Genomic DNA, 22,363 nt, shown 5'->3' on the forward strand with positions numbered 1-22,363 from the left:
GTACATGAAACTGAGCAAGGTCAGATCCTGGTGTGAACCATCTCCCCAGGGCATTCCGTGTGAACCACCTCCCCAGGGCACCCTCATGTTTTCTTGCTACAGGTTCCTGGACCAACAACTTGGCAGGAACTGGAAATCTCTTTCTGGTCATCTTCTAATTCCTATCTTGTCTATCTAGTGCTTTATCTCTCTACTCTTCAGACGTTTCATTGCTAAACCAAATGTCCAAAAGAAAGGATTTCAGAGGAGGAGAGATGTATCTTGGCTCGGGCTTTGGGAAGCCTCAGCCTGTGGTCCCGGGTGGCTCCGTTGCTTTTACGTCTGTGGCAAGGTGGCATGGTGGCATGGTGGCAGTGTGATTGTGGGGTACAGGAGGCTACTTGCCACAAGGCCACCAGGAATCAGAGAAAATAAGGGAGACAGGCAGGGGCCAGGGACAAAATCTCCTTCAAAGTCACACTCATAGTGATTTGCCTCCTGAAACCAGGCTCTACTTCCCACCACTTCCCAATAGTGCCATGTCATTATAAATCTAGTAATGGACTGACTTAAGGACAAGGTCAGAGCCCTTGTAATTCAATTATCTTTTGGTGACTGGATCCAGCGGCTGGAGGCTAAGTTTTGAGCACATAACCCTTGTGGGAAAACACTTCATTGTTTCTTGTGGATCAGTGAAATCTTTGCTATGGTATGGGTCTTCCCCCATTTTAATTGGTCAGTTTTGGCTCGTTTACACTGGACTAGTCAATTGTTAATGCCATTTAATCCTACTACCCTTGTAGTCAAGGTTTATAAGTGAAGCATTTGAGTGGTGAATGTGATCTGCAAAGGTGGCAGATGCCATCCAGAAATATGCCACTTTAACCTAAAGGCACTTAAACAACACAGCAGATGCCAGATGTGGTGGTGCATGCTTTTAGCTCCAGCACTTGGGAAGCAGAGGTAGGAGGATCACTATGAGTTTAAGGCCACCCCGAGACTACATCATAAATTCCAGGTCAGCCTGGACTAGAGTGAGACCCTACCTTGAATCCCCCTAAAACAAAACAAAAAAACACAGCAGGTGAAAAAAGGGTGCTTTGACCTTTCTTTTTTCTTTCTTTTTTTTTCTTCCTGAAAGCAGAAGAGAAAATTGGCAGGCCACACCCCAGGAGTTTCACTTAGCAGGTCTTGGGTGAGGCCTGGGACTCTATTTCCAGTGCCACAGGTTCACAGATCCAAGTTCATTCAGGTCCACCAAGAAGCAGGTCCAAGTTGCAACTGGATGTGAAAGAGCCTCACTGAGGAGAGTTTGTGAGGGATGAAAGGGCAGGAGGCCAGGGCAGTGGGGAGGGCTTAGATCACAGCGCAGGTGGGACCCTGGAGAAGAAGAGGGAATGGGCAAGAGGGAGAGTCGGGGTACCTGCCTTGATTAGAGAGAACATTTTTCTATCAGGCTGCCCTCTTGCAAGTTTGGAGCTCTTCAAGACTGTCTGCAAGATTCAATAATTTTTTTTTGTTGTTGTTCATTTTTATTTATTTATTTGAGTGTGACAGAGAGAGAGAGAGAAGAGAGAGAGAGAGAGAGAGAGAGAGAGGGAGAGAGAGAGAGAGAATGGGCGCGCCAGGGCTTCCAGCCACTAACGAACTCCAGACACGTGCGCCCCCTTGTGCATCTGGCTAACATGGGACCTGGGGAACCGAACCTCGAACCGGGGTCCTTAGGCTTCACAGGCAAGCGCTTAACCGCTAAGCCATCTCTCCAGCCCAAGATTCAGTAATTTGCTAGAAGGACTCACTGAGGACTTTTCTGTGCTTGGTCACAGTTTATTACAGACAGGCACTGCTCCAAACCAGCCAAGAAGAAAACTGCGGCCATCAGGGACTTGCAACGAAAAAATTACACAAATTTAGAATGTCTTACATAGAATTTCCAACTATTGGGAGAACTGTAAAAAGGCTGGAAAGGAGAAGGAGATGGCACAGGCGATAATGAAGATACGGCACACACAAGATGGAGAGGATGATTATTGGACCTCCAAGAATGATTCACAAGAACCAGATACCCACCTTAAGTCATAATGTGTAACCTCACACCCAGAGTCACACCACCCTTTGTAACATTTTCAACAAAATTAATATAAATTGAGTCAATGGTTTTAACGGAGTGGCACACCCAAGAGCCAAATCAGCATTAGCAAAATGGCAAAAATTCATAGAGCATCCAGGTGGTTCTGCAGAAACTTTGGTGTTTAATGATGACTAAAGAAAATACTAAAACTTTCTCAGCCACCTAAAGGACAGTGTGAGGGCAATTAACTAGAAAAGAAAATCCATGGGTCCTTCCCCCATCTCACCCATTCAGGTTCCACGGTCTTTATTTTCCACAGCAGTGAACGAATTGTCTGCATGCCTCGTAGACCTTAACGGCTGGCAAGGAAGCTTCTGGTCAAAGATAACTTATACTAAGATGCTGGAAGTGATGCTGTTCCCCCCCCCCCCATTTGGAATATGTAACAACAAAACTCAGCCAAAGAAAGGAATATGTAGGGTGGACATCAGGAAAGTGCTAAAACGGAAGCTTTCCACTGTCCTTCCTCTTGTAGCCATGATATATGTCACTTTCTTAGCACTGACGAGTGACAGTAGTCATGGAATACTGAGGGTCATGGTGAGTTTGATTCCAGCCTGGAGCTATAGAGTGAGGTCGAGGACAGCCTGGGCTAGCCAGACCCTGCTAGAACACACACACAGCCTCGCACCCTATGCTACCTTGTTACAATTTGGCCTGCCAAGAGCCCTCAGGCAAACAAAGATTACCTCCCAGGTAAAGGCCGAGGATAAAGGCCAGACATCTTCAGTGCAAAGTTAAATTCTTTGCTGTATAGCTGGGCCTGGTGGTGCAGACCCATAATCCTAGCTAGTTGGGAGGCTGAGACAGAATTGCCCAGTTCAAGGCCTGCCTGAGCTATATAGAGTGAATTCAAGGCCAGAGTGGGCAGCTTAGTGGAGCCCTGTCTAGAAATCAACAATTCAAAACATGGGCTGGGATGCAGCTTGTGCAGTATGTATGAGACACTGGAGTCAAGCCTTAGCACTGCCAGGCTCCCCTCCCCCACCCGAATAGGTAGAAAGAGTATTATTTGACGAGAGCATGGCTCTAAAAAAGGCTCAGGTGGATGGAGAGTCCTTGATAATCTCTGTATGTTTTTCATAATGGTGATGGCATACCTAATGCAGCCTTGTGTGGGCCTGTGACTTTGGAAGTGCAAGGTCAAAGGGCTGGAGCTGGTGATGGCCATTTTTAAAAGTATGTTATCTATTTGAGACAGAGAGAGAGAGAGAGAGAGAGAGGGAGGGAGGGAGGGAGGGGGAGAGGGAGAGGGAGGGGGAGAGGGAGAGGGAGAGGGAGAGGGAGAGAGAGAGAGAGAGAGAGAGAGAGATTGATTATGGATGAGAGTATGGGTACCCCATGGCCTCTTGCTTCTCTGCAAACAAATCCCAGGTACATGTGCCACTTTGTACATCTGGCCCTACATGTGTTACCGGGGAATTAGATTTAGCTGTTAGGTTTTGCAAGCAAGTGCCTTTGACCACTGAGACATCTCCTCAGCCCCCATTTTAAAAATTAATTGTGTGTGTGTGTGTGCACGTGTGCACATGCCTGCACAGGTGCTATGGACTCTTGTCACTGCATATGAACACCAGATGTTTGTGTCACTTTTTGCATCCAGCCATGTAAGAGGTTTAGGAACTAAACCCAGTCTGGCAGGCTTTGCAGGCAAGCACCTATAACCACTGAACCATCTTCTCAGCCCCTGGTGATGACCTTTTTTAGAAACCATTTTAAAAATATTTTATTTATTCATTTATTTGCGAGGAGAGAGATAGAGAGAAAGAACAGTCGTGTCAGGACTTCTTGCCACTGCAAATGAACTCCAGACATATGCTCCACCTTGTGCATTTGGCTTGCGTGGGTCCCGGGGCGTAGATCCTGGGTACTTAGGCTTCATAGTCAAGCACCTTAACTGCTAAGCCATCTCTCCAGTTTATTTATTTTTTTTTCAAGGTAGGGTCTCATTCTGGCCCAGGCTAATTTGGAGCTCACTATGTGGTCTCAGAGTGGCCTCGAACTCATGGTGATCCTCCTACCTCTGCCTCCTGAGTGCTGGGATTAAAGGTATGTGCCACCACTCCTGGCCATTTTTTTAAAAGTTTTTTTGTTTAATTTTTTTTTAAAAAAATGTTTTTTGGTTTATTTTTATTTATTTGAGAGCAACAGACAGAGAATGAGGCAGAGAGAGAGAGAGAGAGACAGAGAGAGACAGAGAGAGACAGAGAGAGACAGAGAGAGACAGAGAGAGACAGAGAGAGACAGAGAGACAGAGAGAATGGGCACGCCAGGGCTTCCAGCCACTGCAGATGAACTCCAGACGCATGTGCCCCCTTATGCATCTGGCTAACATGGGTCCTGGGGAATCGAGTCTTGAACTAGGGTCCTTAGGCTTCACAGGCAAGCATTTAACCGCTAAGCCATCTCTCCAGCCCTAATTTTTATTTATTTGACAGCAACAGACAGAGAAAGTGGCAGAGAGAGAGAGAGAATGGGTGCATCAGGGCCTACAGCCACAGCAAACAAACTCTAGATGCATGCGACACCTTGTGCATCTGGCTAACATGGGTCCTGGGGAATGGAGCTTTGAACTGGAATCCTTAGGCTTCACAGGCAAGCACTTAACCACTAAGCCATCTTTCCAGCCACATTTTTTTTTAATTATCATTTTTTTGTCTTGAGTGTTTCTTTGGTTTTTCGAGGTAGGGTCTTGCTCTAGCCCAGGCTGACCTGGAATTCACTATGGAGTCTCAGGGTGGCCTTGAACTCACAATGATCCTCCTACCTCTGCTTCCCTAGTGCTGGGATTAAAGGCGTGCGTCTCCACGCCTGGCTTGGTTGTTTGTTTTTAAACAGGGTCTCATGTATCCCAGACTGGCCTCAAACCTGCTGTGTAGTTGGGGATGACACTGAACTTTTGACCTTGCCTCCTCCATCTCCCAAGTACTGGGATTAGAGGCAGATTGCACTCTACCTGGCCTTGGTGATGACCTTGTTGCTTGCAGAGTCCTGAGGCATCAACATGGCAAGAGACAACACGTGCACAAGTGTGTACCTGTCTCTTCTGAGCTCTCTCCCCTCTTTTCCCTTCCTGCCGTCCAGTAGGAGATGCAAATGCGACACCTTCATGGGGTGGGGCAGCGCACGGGGGGGGGGGGGGGGTGCAGGTGGAGCTGGTCGCTTGGCCTTCCTGCTGCAGAGCACTGCCAGTCACCTCGCCCCAAGACGGCTCTCTCTCCCCCACCTCTCTTTCACCCCAGTCTCCTGGAAAGAGGAAACAGAGGTAAGGGAGGGCTGCTCAGCAGGCCACACGTGGCGGGGAGGCTGGACTCCGTGTTGCTGTGTTACCAGGAAGCTGGGACAAGGCACCCAGGGTGACAGCAGAGCGAGCCCCTTCTGGTCCCGCGGGTCCCGCAGCTTGCCTCGGCCTCACTCACGGAGCCCGCAGCGCTCTGGCTCTCCTCTGTTCTCCTGGCTGGAGAGGGGTTCAGGGGAGTTGCCACGGCCAGGGCGTCTCTCCCTGTTGCGGTCAGGTTCGCATTGCTGTCAGAAATCACCCAACCCAGAGCAGCTTGTGAGGTAAAAAAAAAAAAAAAATTATTTTGGCTTACTAGCTTGAGGAGGAGCTCCATGCTGGCAGGGGAAAATGATGACATGAACAGAGGGTGGACATCCCCTCCTAGCCAAAATCAGGTGGACAATAGCAACAGGAGAATGTGCCAAACACTGGCAAGGGGAAGCTGCCTATAAAACCCATAAGCCTGCCTCTAATAATACACTGTCTCCAGGAGGTGTTAATTCCCAAATCTCCATCAGCTGGGGACATGGCATTCAGAACACCTAAGTTTATGGGGGACACCTGAATCAAACCACCATCTCCCTTAACCTTCCTTGGACTGTACAGTCATCCCCTCTTTCTATTCCACATATTGCTCAGGCAAGAAACTGGGTGGGAGAAACTGAGATTGTAGAGAAAGAAAGTGTGAAGTGTAGACCACTCACGTGGAACCAGGAAGGAGGATGACTCAGAACAGGATGCCAGAGTGCTTATGCGCATGTCAGGGTGTCCGAAAGCTCATATGATTTTTACTTTGCCGCACAGCTGGGTCTGCCCCATTTTGGAGGCTGGTTCCTATTTTCACTTTTGTTTTCAGTTTGTCTAATTGCCTTCCTCTCTGATGGTTAAATCACAGGCCAGAGTACAATTCACTTAGCTTTTAATTAAAGGATGAAGCTGAATCTTTGCACTTAATAAAAGACCCAGGGCTGGAGAGATGCCTTAGAGGTTAGGACGCTTGCCTGCAAAACCAAATGACTCAGGTTCGAGTCACCAGGACCCGTGTAAGCCAGATGTACAAGGTGGCACGTGCATCTGGAGTTCATTTGCTAAAGACCCCGAAATACCCACTCTCTCTCTTTTCAAAGTAACTAAATAAAAATAAAATATTAAAAAAAATACCCAGGGGCCAAGGTTAGAGCTCAGTGGTAGCGTGCTTGGCTGGCCTGTGTGAGGCCCTAGGTTTGCTACCCAGCACTGCCAATCAACGCGTCAGGCCTGGGCAAAGCGCACAGGTGCTAAGCTACTGTGTTCTTTTTTTCTAAAGAAAGAGATGGGTGGCCTTCAGCAGCCACGCAGGTGGCAAAGCTCCTCCTACAGGGCACTGTGGTCTTGTGAATGGTACCCTGGACATGAAGGCTAGTGTCCTAGTCTTGACAAATGTCCCCTCATGTCCAGGCTTTTAAGATACCACTGATTGTAAGATGTGCCGTCATCTTAGTAGCTGCTTTGGAAGGTCTGTGTGTAAGAAAGAAGCATGGTGACATCAAACATAAGCATCAACTGAAACACCTGCCCTGGACCATTGAAATGAAAACATCTAGTGCATCTTCCAACCTAAGATATATTTTTGTAAAGGAGCAGAACTTACAAAAATGAAATACTGAGAGATACTGGGAATGTGATGCAAAAACACACACACTATATATAAAGTCATATATATATACATATATATACAGATATATATATATATATATATATTTTTTTTTTTTTTTCTGAGGCAGGGTCTTACTGTAGCCCAGGCTGACCTGGATTTCACTCTGTAGCCCCAGGATGGCTTCAAATTCACAGCAATCTTCTTACCTCAGCCTCCCGAGTGCTGGGATTAAGGGTGTATGCCACCATGCCAGGGTCCCAAATACTTACATTTTGGAGTAATAATATTGATAGATCTTTAACCACATGAAGCTACTATTTTTTTTAGAAGAAGAGGACAAGAATGGATCTGATATATAGTCACCCAAGAATGTGGCTTCCGTGAAATGTATATTCAGAAGGTAGTGTAGACCCTGTTACTTTGACCATGTTAGTCAGTGTAGATATTTGGAATAAGAGAACTAAATGATATTTCAGCTTCAGGATAGTAATAGCTAATGTTTGTGGAGCCCTTCCTTTTTTCCTCCCTCCCTCCCTTCTTCCCTGTCTTGCACTTGGGGTTGAACTCAGAGCCTTGGCCATGCTAGCAAGCAAGATGCTGTACTGCTGAGCGATACTCTCTTTGTCTCGCACAGGACTTTTTATCCACAGGTGTTTACAGGGTTGAGTTCATTTAACCTCCTGAAAATCTGTGTGACCTGTGACCCTATAGGAAGTACATGACTCTACCTTCGAGATGGATCGATGAGGGACAGAGGGATTAAGCAGAATGCCCAAATCTCCATGGGTCGTGCTCAGCAAGTGTGGCTGAGGAGCTTTGGGACCACCTCAGCATTGCTTTCTGCCCATGGCAATGATCCAAAAATCTCAACTTGGTTTGATCTGTTTCCCTCTTGTAGGAGTTAAGAGAGGCTGTGGTGTGCTGCAAAACTGATTCTCTTTTCTTTATCCCCAAGCCACAAGCTCCGGTTTATATAATATGCCAATTTACTTGGCATAAATACTTTTTCCTCGGCTCAGTTCAAGATACCAACCTGCTGGTAAAATTCCTGAGTGTTTCCACTGTTGGTTCCAGAGCTGATCTGAACTGATCGTAGCATCTCCTGGGTGAAGGGAATTGTCCAATGGGTGTGGACCTTTGTGGCCAGGAGCATGTTTTGAATGGTATTAAATTAAGCCCACAGTGGGCACAACTCAGCTGGTGTGCTCAGGATTCCACCTGCCCCTTGCTGGGCCTGGGGAGGGAGTGCATGCCCCTCCCCCCGATTCCTCGCTGACCGATATCCTCAGTGTCCAAGACGAGGCTGAAGACCAAGGCTGCCTGGCTTACACTCAATAGGAAACCCCTACTGGCAGTGGTCAAATCATGAATGAAGAGAGTTTATACAATAGGGGTAAGGAGGCAAGAAAAGGCCAGTAAATCGTGGCTAATGAAGACCAAGCGCAAGCCCACAACGTGAAACAACTGGAAAACACACAGGTACTGTCAGGGCAGTACGAATGGGGCCATCAAATGCAGGTGCCTACAGGGGCCAAACAGATAGCATAAGTGGGCATAATGGACAAGGTATGCTAGACCAGGGAGTGGTGAATACTGTAAACTGGAAGTTTATGCCCTGCTGGAAGACAGTGTAGATTTTTTAAGTTTTGTTGTATTTATTTTGTTCTTTAATTAATTAATTTAAGAGAGAGAGAGAGAGACTGTAGGCAAAGTCTAGATGCATGTGTCATCTTGTGCATCTGGTTTATGTGGGTCCTTAGGCTTTGCAGGCAAGTTCCCTAACCACTAAGCAATCTCTCCAGCCCTACTGGTTTTTTTTTTTTTGAGGTAGGGTCTCACTCTAGCCCAAGCTGATCTGGAACTTACTTTGTAGTCCCAGGCTGGCCTCAAGTTCATGATGATCCTCCTAACTCTGCCTCCCAAGTGCTGGGATTAGAGGTGCACATTACCTCTCCTGGCTTGTTTTGTTTATTTTTAACCTTAGTGGCCAAACAAAATAGATCTGCAACTTGGATGCAGGCCTCCTCTCTGTCACAAAGCCTCTGCCAGAAGGGTCTTTTTAAAGCGAAACTGGAAGAGAGGGGCTAACCGCGATTTCCCTGTGCAGCCCAAGCTGGCTCTTCCTCAGCCTCTGCGTGCTGAGATTATAGGTGTGTACCACTATGCCACATTTCTCCTTGAAAGCTCTCAGAGTTTTTCTAGCTTAGCTTACCAGGGGCCACTGGCAGCAATTGCTCCTTCTCAGCTGAGGTGCCAGGGTGTGTGCTACAGGTGGGTCAATGCTGGCACTCATCCATCCTAGGTATAGGCAATATGGGATGTACTGTTTGCAGCTGATATGTAGCCCAGGTTGGCCCTAAACTTGTAATCCTCCTGCTTTAGTCGCTAAATGCTGCTATGTGCCACCATGCTCAGCTCAATCTGCTTTTAATTAAAAAAATATTTATTTATTTAAGAGAGAGAGAGAGAGAGACAGAGAGAGGAAGAGAAAGAATCAAGCATGCCAGGGCCCCTACTTACCGCAAACACATGTGTCACCTTGTGCATCTGGCTTCATGTGGGTACTGGGGAATCAAACCCAGGCCAGGCTTTGTGAATAAGTACCTTTAATACCGAGTCATCTCTCCAGCCCTCAGGTATATGTATTTAATACATACTTTTAAAATTTGTTTATTTGAAAGAGAGAGAGAGAGAGAAAATGGGTGCGCCAGGGCCTCCAGCCACTGCAAATGAACTCCAGATGCATGCATCACCTTGTGCATCTGGCTTATATGGGTCCTGGAGAATCGAACCTGGGTCCTTAGGCTTTGTAGGCAAATGTCTTAACCACTAAGCCATTTCTCCAGCCCTATTTTTTTTTTTTTTTTTTTTTTGTTTTTGAGACAGGGTGTTGTATAGCCCAAGTTGACCTTGGTCTTATTATGTAGCTGAGGTTGGTCTTGAATTCCTGATATTCCTGTCTCTACTTCTTCAGTGCTGGGATTATAGGTATACACTACCATGCCTGCTTGCCATGTTGATTTAGCACAAGCATCCTGATCTTTATGGAAACAATGGAGACATTAAACAGTCTTTCCAAGATCTGGTAGTGGTCATATAGGACAACAAAATTGAAATGAACTCAGATTCTGTTTCTTTATTACTGTCATGTGCAAACATTGCACATGTGTCTGAAGTTCGTTTACAATGGCAGGAAGAACTGGCACACCTATTTCCTTTCTCTCTCCCATAAATAAATAATAAATAATAAATAATATATGAATGAACATGTCCAATAATGTTAATATTTATTATAACTCAATTATTGTCTCTGACTTTTGCTGAAGTAAAACTTCAAAAGTTTACAAAGAATAATAGAAATTTGTGGCGAATTTTCTTTTTTTATATTTTTACTTACTTATTTGAGAGGGAGAGAGAGAGAGAGAGAAGGAGAGAGAGAGAACGAGTGAGCCAGGGTCTCTAGCCACTGCAAACAAACTCTAGACACATGCGCCACCTTGTACATCTGGCTTACGTGGGTCCTGGGAATTGAATCTAGGTCCTTTGCCTTTGCAGGCAAACACCTTAACTGCTAAGCCATCTCCCCAGCACTGTGGTGAATTTTCTGATGAAGTCTTTAGCAGAAATATTTTTGACTAGAGATATTTTTAACTCCATAAACTTTCAATGATCATGAATATACAAAGATCAATTTTGATAAAGTCATTGACACATTTGTAGAAGTTAAACATCAGAAACAGAAGTTGTCATATTATTCACCACTCTAACAAGGGCAGCTTTGTTCTAGCAGCTCTATAAATAGAAAGGTATGTTGGTTCCAGTATTTTGTTTCTTGTGTGTATGTGCATGTGGTGTGTATGTGCGTGCATGCTTTTATGTGTGCTAGGGATCAAGGTCAGTGTCTTCCTCAATTGCTCTTCTGCCTTAATTTTTTGAAGGAAAGCTCTCTCTCACTTATCCTGGGACTCACTGATTTGGCTAGACTAGCTAGACAGCAAGTGACAGGAACCCTCCTATCTGTACTTCCTAAGTACTAGGATTACAGGCTAGTATCACTGTGTCCAACATTTAAATTTTTTATCTAATTTATTTAATTTAAATAAATAAATTATTAATTTAATTTATTTATTTAAGAGAGAAAGAGAAAGGGAGTGAAAGAATGGGCATGCCAGGGCCTCTAGCCACTGCAAACAAACTCTAGATGCATGCACCACCTTGTGCATCTGGCTTATGTGGGTCCTGGGGAGTTGGGCTTTGCAGGCAAGTGCCTACACCACTAAGCCATCTCTTGAGCGCAGTGTCCAGCATTTTATGTGGATTCTGGGGATCTGCATTCAGGTCCTTATGGGTACATGACAAGTACTTCGCCTCCCGAGCCATCGCCCCAGCTCTGGTTCCGGCTTTTAAAGTATTGATGGAATTAGTTGGGTGTGGTGGCTCATGCCTATGATCTGGGGAGGGCTGAGGTAGTAGGATGGCCCTTAGTTTGAGGCTGTGCAGTGTCCCTGATATGCCCTGCCCTTAGCCTGCCTCAGTATCGTGAGCCAGGATGCCATCTGGCTGGTGAGAGGTGACACCCCAGGAATGGGAACTTCTGAATCTCTAGTGTGGACATCATGCCAGCAGAGCCCTCCCCGCATCTTTTCACTTACAACTTTTTTTTTAATGTAGGAATGGTTTTGAGAATCCCACCTAACCACTTCATTGTGTGGTGTGAGAGTCTTTGGGAGCACAGAACGGGGCTTTGGGGCAGCTGCAGATATTCTTGTTTTACAAGTATGATTCCATGGCCAAGGAGTGATGAACTGTCCCCACATAAGCATGAAAGTATGGGCCCTTTCCAGTTAACAGCTCAGATCAGTGACTAGGAGTTGGCACTGGTATAGTTGCCTGACATTGGGCAGAAAGATGGAGCTGGCTTTGCGCTCCTGCTGGCTTCAGGCCCCTAGCCAGCCCATGTCAGTGCTGGCTCCATTACAAGCACACCGTGCAGAATAGGGAGGCAAAGGGAGGCTGAGGAGGGCGGAGTTGAAGTAGTGAGAATGGCCCCGAAAGCAGCCAGTCAGGGCAAAGATGAACCCCAATGCAGCCAGCCCTAGGTGGGCACACACGATGACACTTTGAGAGAAGTAACTTTTGTGGCATGAGATAGACTCCTTTCCCCCAAGGCTTGAAATTCCCACTGTTTTATTTACTCCATTGAAGTAATATTAATTCTACTGTTACTGCTCCCATCACATATATTCTGCTTCCTAGATATGCTTGTAAATGCAGATGCACCACAGGGACCCTCAAAATGACAAGGGAGAGATTCTCTATGAGTCAGCCTGGACACGTGGGGCCCGGGAGGCAAAGATGCAGAGCAGTGTGGGCACCGGGCAGTCTTGGGTAAGGAGAGGTTTGGGATGAATGGATTAAAGGAAACTGGCTGGGGAAGAGGTCTGGACTTCCAGGGCCAGATGGGGCACCTGATGCCCAGAGATGACCCAGGCAGAGGTTCTGGTTATCACCACCTTGCCTGCTCAGCTGGGCATCTAAAATCACCACATGCCTGGGAGAGCAGGCAGGACATGGAGACACTACAAAGGCAACTGATTTCTTCTTGGAAGCTGTTAAGGTTATTGATTTAAGTCATGACGGGCTCAAGGGCACTAAGAGAGTCTCTCAAAAAGAAATCAAACTGCTTCTCCAGGTGACTACTGCTTTTTATTTAGGCAGAGGTCTAAATCTATTGAGGTGAGAGCTACTTGGTCTCGCCTCTGGAGCAGTCTGGGGAGGCCTATAAAGTTTATTGATTTGACTTACTTAACTTACACTGGCTAATAATAAAACAAGTAGGCCCATCAACCCGTCCCCTGACCCCCCGAGAGAATGATTATAGAGTGGATTGATTGTTCCCCAGAGGTGACAGTTTATGGGGAGGTCTCTGTGGGTTCGGGACAGTAGGTTCCGCTTTGTGCTGGGGCTCGGTTGTCCCTCAGCATAGCACAACTTTCCAGAGCAGCACACTAGAGAAACCCACCTCTGTACCCGGGTTAGGGGGCTGGGGGATGGCCAGGAGTTCTGGGAAAGGAGCTATAGTGACCCATCTGCAAGCAGAGAGCCATGCAGCCCTATGGAGAAAGACATGGAAGCTGTCAGATTCATCTTTGACAGGCAGGGAAGATAGAGAGGCGGCATTATCCCAGGATGAGAAGAGCTGGGTGCAGAAGGGTAGCAGCCTAGGTGATGCGGCAGCAGCACAGTGGCCTTGAGGCAGGCCGGCCTTGAACTTGGAGCTGTGCCTGCCCGAGCACGTGCCACAGGCCTGCGGTGCCAAGGGGAGGACGTGCAGCAACAGCTGTTTAACTCAGTCCGCCGAAGTTGTTCTCGTGCCTCAAGAGGCTCAGCATGTCCCTACCCAAGGTTACTTGCAGACTGAGGGCCAAGATGCGTTCGTTTGAACAATATGATGACCTGAGTCCTTGATGCCGAAATGCCAGTTAGTGTGATGGTATACGTGTGGTGGAAGTCAGAAGAAAGGGAAAGTCTCAGAGGGAACTAGTTTAAGAAAAGCAGGGGGGAGGGGGCTGGAGAGATGGCTTAGTGGTTAAGGCATTTGTTTGCAAAGTCGAAGGACCTCGGTTTGATTCCCTAGGACCCGTGTAAGCCAGATGCACAAGGTGGCGCACACATCTGCAGCAGTTTGTATGCAGTGGCTAGAGGCCCTGGCATGCCCATTTTCTCTCTCTGTCTGTCTCTTTCTCTCTCACCCTCTAAAATAAATAAATAAATAAAAATTGAAGAAAGAAGCAGAGGGGAGTCGAGTAAATCCAGGTCCTACCCATGTGGCGTCCACTCCAGGCATGGTGTTACATGCCTGTCATACCAGCGCTGGGGAGGCTGAGGCAGACAGATCACAAATTCAAGCCCAGCCTTGGCTACATATGAAGACCCTGGATAGAAGTGGTGTGTGGGGATGGGTGTGGGGGGAACGGGATCACTGTGTAACTGGGCATAGAAATACTTACTAAGGACTATCAGGTATGTATAGACTGGTTAAATGTCTGAGCTCTGGGCTTGGGGTTTGGATTTAAGTCTTGTTGCCACCAGTTGCCTCCATATGGGTAAGGTAAGTTCTCCAGGCCTTGGCTTCTCCATCTTCAAGATGCATGTACTGGTACCCAATAATGGTAGCTAATAATAAAACGTAGCAACAATAATATACTAATACTACATAGTAGTATTGATTAGTAACTATCAAACTAACAGTGCTAATAACAGCAGTGGTGCCTAATAATAGTGCCAGCATGGAAAAGTAGCTTTATAGCTTGAAGGAGACTATATATAAAGCCCATGGGAGCTGGAGAGATGGCTCAGTAGTTAAGGCATTTGTCTGCAAAGCCCAATGACCTGGGTTCAATTCCCCAGTACCCATGTAAAGCCAGATGCACAGTGGTGCATACATCTGAAGTTCGTTTGCAGTAGTTGGAGGCCCTGGTGCACCCATTCTTTCTCTCTCTCTTTCTCTGTCTTCTTTCTATCTCTCTCTGCTTGCAAATAAATAAATATAAAGCCCTTAGAACTACACCTGTCTTGTCACAAGGAAGGCATTCACTTAATGACAGTTACTGCCATTATTGTTATTCTGATGAGTGGTAATAAGGAGTGTTCACAGGCTGGAGAACTGGCTTAGCTGTTAATGTGTTTGCCTGCAAAGCCAAAGGACCATGGTTTGATTCCCCAGGACCCACGTAAGCCAGATGCACAAGGGGGCACATGCATCTGGAGTTCATTTGGTGTGGTTGGAGGCCCTGGTGTGCCCATTCTCATTCTCTCTCCCCCACTCTCAAATAAACAAATACATAAATAAAAATGAAGTATTTAAAAAAAAAAAGAAAAAAAGAGTGTTCAAATTTCTTGTAGCTTTGGGGATGCTCTGGCTTCTCACAGAGGACATGAGGAGGAATGGATAAAAGGCAAGGAGAGAGCCTCCGTCCCAAGGGAGATCATAGCTGGAACCGTTTCCAAAGTGAGGAGATGCTCTGTGGAGTTCCATGGCTTTTGTCCTGCGACTCCTCCCTTCCAGAGTTCATCCACGGTCCCTTCCTCATGAGGACCTCCTTGACAGCTCTAGCCATGGTACTTTCCTCCCTGTCACCCTTGCCTCTCCTTGTGTCCAGAGTCGGGACTGACACCTGTCTTGCTGAGTCTACTTCAGAGCTGAGCTGTGTCCCCACAGCCACGTCTAAGTTTCTTGTGAAAACAGACAGGGCTGTAGCGTGTGCTTTGTAGACCCGCGGAGAGTCCAGTCTCATGGAGACGGCAGACTGCAGGGTCTTGACTCTCTCTTATTCTTCTCTATCCCTTTTCCACCAAACCTGCATGGATTGCTCCGTTTCTGGTACCTAGTCATCTTGTAGACACTTTCTGTGTTCTTCCCATGATGCCTATGCCTCTGAGGAGGAGCCTCTTGGGTGGTAATGGTGCCCAGTGGGCAGGCTGAGCATCATGGAGGACAGAGGGGAGCAGCTCCCCCATCTCCAGGTGCAGACTTGGATCCATTTCTGCTCTCTTCAGGCTGTTCCCAGAGAGGTGGCTACCCTGGTGCCAAATAGGTCTTAGTAAGTTTCCATTTGCGAGGTTGGAGCCCCAGACAGACATGATGGCTGAGATAGAAAAGGATCTGTGCCAGGGGGAAGAGAATGATGCCCTCTTCTCCTCCCGTGGCTTTCCGCCAGGGCTGGGAGCTGTGCCTAAATAATCCTTTTTGCATCCTTGTTTTATCAATCACCAGATTACTGAACTTTGCTGTTCCTCCCAATGCCCATTTTGTTCCACCATGTATGCTTACAGGGAGAGATTAACCTGGAGACAGATTGCTGAAAGATTAGAGAGAGGCTCCCATACCACCAAGGAGGTGACCACAGAATGTGCAACACCTATGCCCAGAATAAGTCACCGTAAAAGTCACGCAGGGGCAGTCACATACAGGCCAAGGACATCCAGGGTTGTTAGGGGTGATGAAACATAAGGCTGGGGGAGGCATTTGGGCTCCTTGTCTTGACGATTGCGCTCTCCATGGCCCTCACCTCTGTTTTCCTCTCCGAGTTCTATGAAACTGAAGGGCAAGGGAAAGAGACCCAGGAGCGCGCCGCGGCAGGGGACAGCGGTGTTCCGCCGTCATAACCAGCTGGCTTAGTGTCTGCAGGGAAGAGATAAAGTACCCCTGACTTATACAGAGCCTCCACTTACAACGAGGCCTCCCCAACCCCCAAAAGGCACCACCGCAGAGCTGCCAGGGATATAATAGGAGAGAGTACAGCTTGGAGCCTTGAACTTGAAGTTGCCTAAAGAATAAATAGACTGAAGAAACTCTGAGAGAATGCGATCCTTCAGGGATGCCATGGAGGCAGGTGTGACTCCAGACTCCACACAGCAACTGCGAATCCTTTGTGTGGCAAAATAGCAAACCGATCTGCGGTGTAAAGCCAGAGTGCCTCGGGTGATGCTGACAAACATCCTCAGAGCCAGACAAGGAGCCAGGGTTCCTCACTGGCCGCCTAGGAGGCCCTTCATGCGTTCTCTGTGCAAAGAAAAGCTTCAGAACTGATAAGCCTTCACAGGGAGGAGGAGTGGGATTTCCAGAAGCAGTACTTTCTGTAAGTCGGCAGTAATTACTCGGGACACCTGAGAGGTCAAGAAATCCAGATTTCTTCCTTTCTTCTTTTCTTATTTCCTTCTTTCCTGCTTTCTTTTGTTTCCCTTTCTTCCTTTCTTTCTCTCTCTCTCTCTCTCTCTCTCTCTCTCTCTCTCTTTCTCTCTGTCTTTCTTTCTTTTTTGAGACAGGGTCTCATGTAGTCCAAGCTGGCCTTGAACTTACTATATAGCTGAGGATGGCATTAAATTTCAGACCCTCCTCCTTCTACCTCCCAAATGCTAGGATTGCTGGCATGTGCCACGATGCCTGGTTTATGTAGTGCTGGGACTCAAACCCAGGCCTTGTGCCTGTGTGCTAGGCAAACACTTGATCCACTGAGCAGCATGTCCCACTTTTACTTTTTATTTTATTATATTTGTTTATGAGAAAGAGAATGGGTATGTGCCAGGGCCTCCAACCACTGCAAATGAACTCCAGATGCATGTGCCACCATGTGCATCTGTCTTATGTGGGTTCTGGGGAATCGAACCTGGGTCCTTAGGCTTTGCAGGTAAGCGTCTTAACTGCTAAGCCATCTCTCCAGCCTGCACTTTTACTTTTCTTTTAAGTATGGAGAGAGAGAGAGGAAAGACAGAAAGTGATATCAAAATGAAATAATAAAAGTTGTGACATTTTTCAAACACCATGCTTCATAATCAGGTACATTTGATCAACAAAGGCACTGAGCCAGTCATGAGATAAAGATAAGTTATTTATTTATTTAAGTGTTGAGATGGGGTCTTGCTATGTAGCTACATAGCAATCCTCTTGCCTCACCCAGCCTTTCAAGCACTGAGATTATAGGTGTGTGTCACTATGCCCAGCTTTAAAAAAATAATATACTAATTGCATAATAGAATAGATTTCATTATGACATTTTCATATCGGCCCAACTTTTGACAGCTTTGGAAAAGCAAGAAGCAGGGAGTTGGATGAGACGATGGGGCATGAGCTCTGGATGTGTGAAGACGACCATCTTTCCTTACTACTGCTCCTATGACTCTGAGATGCATATGTATCATTTCATTTGGAGATGAGTCAAAAATCTCAAATTTGAGGCCTTTGTTTGACCTGGAATAAAATGGGGCAATTTGCCTCTCCAACCTTCCATGCCATTCCTACCATGTTAATCCTAGGTTAAAGCAAAAGTAACAAGTGCATGTAAATACAGCATAGGATGAAGAGTCAGAAGTCCTGGGTAATAGTTATATAGACTCCTTTAATGACAGAGAAATTCCAAGATTATTGTGGATCCAGCTCAGCATTTCAGGGGCAGGGGGTTTCTTTTTACTTCTAGGATCCAAATTTTGTGAAAACATTACCAATGAGACTTAATTACACAGATGGATTTTCAAGAAAATCATAAAAAGACAGATAAAATACTAAACAGAGAGGTGTGGTGGTTCACGCCTTTAATCCCAGCACTTGGGAGGCAGAGGTAGGAGGATCACTGTGAGTTTGAGGCCACCCTGAGACTATATAGTAAAATCCAGGTCAGCCTGAGCCACAGTGATACTCTACCTTGAAAAAAAAAAAAAGTGCTAAAGAGAGAAAGCCTCCTTCCTCTTCAAACATGTATCAGATACCTTTTGTGAAATAATCATGGTAGCCTGTTGGGCACCATGTGTGTGTGTGGGGGGGGCAGGGGCATCATGGGAGAACCTTTGACCACTGGTAGGCAGTGCAATGCAGAAATGCCATTCCCTTCCTTTGACCTCTAAGTGGGCCTGAGCCACCACAGATACAAGATGGGATGTCACATTTGGCTGTGGACGTTGCTAACTCAGTGACAGCTCTGTATTGGCTGGTTTCCTGTCTCTACCCTCCCCAATGTCCTCACTTCTGCTCCTAGGATCACATTCCCCAGAAAAAAGGTTGCATTGTGTGTATCTCATAGTTACCATGCCTAGTTTATGTTTGCTTTTTTACTATCTTAAGCACTGCTCCTGTGAAAACACAAATCTCTTTTTGTAGAAACTGGTGTTCTCTTGCAATTGATTTTTTCTTTTTGAGCCCCAAATGCAAGATATGACACTGAGATTGTGATATGCCATTTATCAGAATGCATTTTAAATTCCACTTTTGCCATTTAACAATGTTAGCTGTCCTTTCATAGCCTTGAGTTATTTCCAAATTTGCCCATAAAATTTATTGGCCCTTAAAAAGAAACCATCAATGACCAACCTATGCAACATCATCTCCCACTTCGCCAAACCTGATTACCACACACCGACAGCCTTGTCTCTTCCCTGGCACAAAGGGCCGTGTTTCTCACCCCCAGGGTCTTAAAGTTGTTATTCTTTCTGCTTGAATCCTCTCCCTAAAGGCCTGTCACATGGAGATCTCTTTGTCATCCTTTAAAACTCACTTGTAAAGGGCTTGTCTGAAAGATGATTTCATGCCCGTTGTCACAGCACATCTCCCAAGCTACGATAGTCATACCTACTGTGTTAACTTACATTCGATTGCTCATTTTCCCTAACTTGGGTGGCACGTGCAGGGTGACAGGAACATTATCCTTTTTCTTCCTTTCAACAGTCCCAGCACCTAGTTCAAGGCCTGATAGCTGGGAAAAGCTCAAGAGATACTTGCTTCATCCTCTCTCCTTGTGTATTAGAAGGGCCTCTTGCCCATTCTACCAGTTCCCTCTTTTCTCTTGCATTGTTGCTCCCCCTCTTTTCTGGACCATGTCTTCCAGCAGACAAACATGCTGTAATTTCTCCCAGCCAGCCAGCCAACCCACCCTACCTCTCTCTCAGCTGAGACTTGACGTATTTTGTCAGTCTCTTCCAACAGAAGAGCAGCTCCTTGAGGACAAGGTTTATGTCTGTTTTGTTTATTGTCGTATGTCTAGCATGAAAACGCCTGGTATATGTGTCCACTGGTGTCAAAGTGGCATGACATTCATGGGGGTTACCGAACTGTAAGTAACCATGTAAAACAGGTTTTGAAAGTATTTGGTATAAAGCAAACTCGGGCTGGAGAGATGGCTTAGCGGTTAAGCGCTTGCCTGTGAAGCCTAAGGACCCCGGTTCGAAGCTCGGTTCCCCAGGTCCCACGTTAGCCAGATGCACAAGGGGGCGCACACGTCTGGAGTTCGTTTGCAGAGGCTGGAAGCCCTGGCGTGCCCATTCTCTCTCTCTTCCGCTATCTGTCTTTCTCTCTGTGTCTGTCGCTCTCAAATAAATAAATAAAAAATGAACAAAAAATATTAAAAAAAATAAAGCAAACTCAAAAAAGTTTTGCTGAGGGCTGGTGCGATTGCTTAGCAGTTAAGGTGTTTGCCTGCAAAGCCAAAGGACCCAGGTTCGATTCCCCAGGACCCACGTTAGCCAGATGCACAAGGTGCCGCATGTGTCTGGAGTTTGTTTGCAGTGGCTGGAGGCCCTGGCATGCCCATTCTCTTTCTCTCTCTCCCCCTCTGTCAAATAAATAAATAAAGAAAAAATGTTTTGTTGAATAACTGAGCCATTTTGTGTAATAAATGAATGAAATAAGCCTTTGTGAATTAACAGAAAACCTCAGTCTGTATCTTTTTTATTTTTTTTATTTTTATTTTTTTTTTGAGGTAGGGTCTCACTTTAGCCTAAGCTGACCTGGAATTCACTGTGAAGTCTCAGGGTGGCCTTGAACTCATGGCGATCCTCCTACTTCTGCCTCCCGAGTGCTGGGATTAAAGATGTGCACCATCACAGCCGGCCTCAGTCTGTATCTTGAGGAAGATTAATATTCAACCAAGAAACACATATGAAAAAGAGCTCTGTAAGGTTATATGGTGACTATTTAACAATAAATATGCAGGGAAGAGTGTTCTTCCATTCTCTTTGCTGTCTTTTTTTTCTTGAGGTAAGGCTCAGTCTAGCCCAAGGAATTCACTCTCTAGTCACAGACTGTCCTCAAACTCACAGTGATCCTCCTACCTCTGCCTCCCAAGTACTGGGATTAAGGGTGTGTTACTATACCTGGCTCTGCTGGCCTTTTAATGTGAAAAGCTCAATAGAGTAGTTGGATGACCAAGGCAAAACTTGTTATGGACTCCTTGGCATTTGGATAACAGTGTTGCTTTAGAGATGGAAAAGTTAAGGCCCAGAAACAGTGTCTTTCCCAAACCAACATCTTTTCTGCCAATAGCCTATGGCACGAAAATCCAGATTTAGAATTTATGCTTATTTAGAACCTAGACACCCAAATTACCTGCAACAACAGTGCAGGCCAGGAGATGGCGACTCACTTCTCTCTTGGGGGACAGCTGCACTCCAGGCAGCACTGAAGGACGCAGGGAAAGCTGGTTGGGATCTGGCTCAGCAGGCAGGGGCCTGTAGGGAGGAGAGCCAAGAAAGCTCTGAGAATACCTCATTCTTGTTGGCCTGGCCTCTGTGAGCTAAGAAGACCTTGCTGAAAAGAGATATACTTTGAAGGCTTCTGGTGTAAGAGCAATTCTAAGCCCAGGATTGTTGGCAGGTCCACAGTCAGGATATTTATCTCAAATTCAGGGAGTCTGAAAATCTGGGACAGCTCCTTGGTAACCCAGTTCTGACAAACCTTTTGTTCAGTTTTCCCTTAGCTGAGGCAACAGCCCCTGAGAGCCAAGAAAATAATGTTCTCCAAGATGGAGACTCAACCCAGCCAACATTCCACCAAAGAATTACCACTTGGGCTTGGAGATCCACTAACCCTCTCACTGTGTATGACTGTGAACCAAGGTGGGAGATGGGTAAGAGACACTTATACTTAATGGAGAGAAAGTCTGGGCTATTTCCCTCTCTGTTTCTTGGAGGGCTCCGATGACTCAAAATAAGATGATGAAACTATTATCTCAGTGATAGAGCAGGTACCTAATTTCAATCTACGGCACTGAAAGGCAGAAAGAAGGAGAGAAAGTGAGAAAAGAGAGTACTCTTTTTCTACAGAGGCCTCACTGATTTTTATCCCCAAATGTCCCCTTAAACACCCCAGGTCTCCATTTTTCATTAAGAAGCGTCTTGACTAGGGACCGGTCAGGTGACAGAAAATACAGGTTATGTGAGCAGAGGACAACAGCACAAAGAGGTCCCTAAGGTGTCCCCATCGTGGGAGTGCAGGAAGCTAGCTCCGCTCTTGGGGCTGGGGTAGGAAAGACGGAATGACTAGAACTTAACCCCCCGAAACGGAGACGCTGCAGAGGAGGCATCGCCTGGCTGGAGAAGGGTCCATGAGACCTGGTAGCTCCTGAAAGGGGGAAACACAATGAGGCTTGTTTTGTAAGTGTTGGGAAACTGCAGACTGCCTTCGACGGCTGCCACTGGCTGGGTGAAGGAGTGCTCTTGCCACATCGTTCCTTCTGGGGACTCCCGTTGGAGGAGGCTAACGTGGAGCTTCGGGCAAAGCAGAAGTGTGACTGGCAGGGTCCCAGCTCCAGGGCCTCTACGCCAAGTACAGCAGGATAGGGTCAGGACAGTGGGATAAGAAGTCAAGATTTCGCACAACGTTTTGTTTACTGAAATATTCACAGCCATCCTCCAGTCTCTCCATGCAAAGGGACTGGAGGTCTTGATAGATCCATCATGGGGTGGTCTCTGGGTGCATAGCTAGTATATTTTTAGCAGGGTTTGAATTTTTCAAACGATGACTTGGCAATAGCCATCTTTTTCCATAGCAATGAAAGCAACAGTGAATCTT

The sequence above is a fragment of the Jaculus jaculus genome, chromosome 7 (assembly GCF_020740685.1).
Source record: "Jaculus jaculus isolate mJacJac1 chromosome 7, mJacJac1.mat.Y.cur, whole genome shotgun sequence".
Taxonomy (NCBI): Eukaryota; Metazoa; Chordata; class Mammalia; order Rodentia; family Dipodidae; genus Jaculus; species Jaculus jaculus.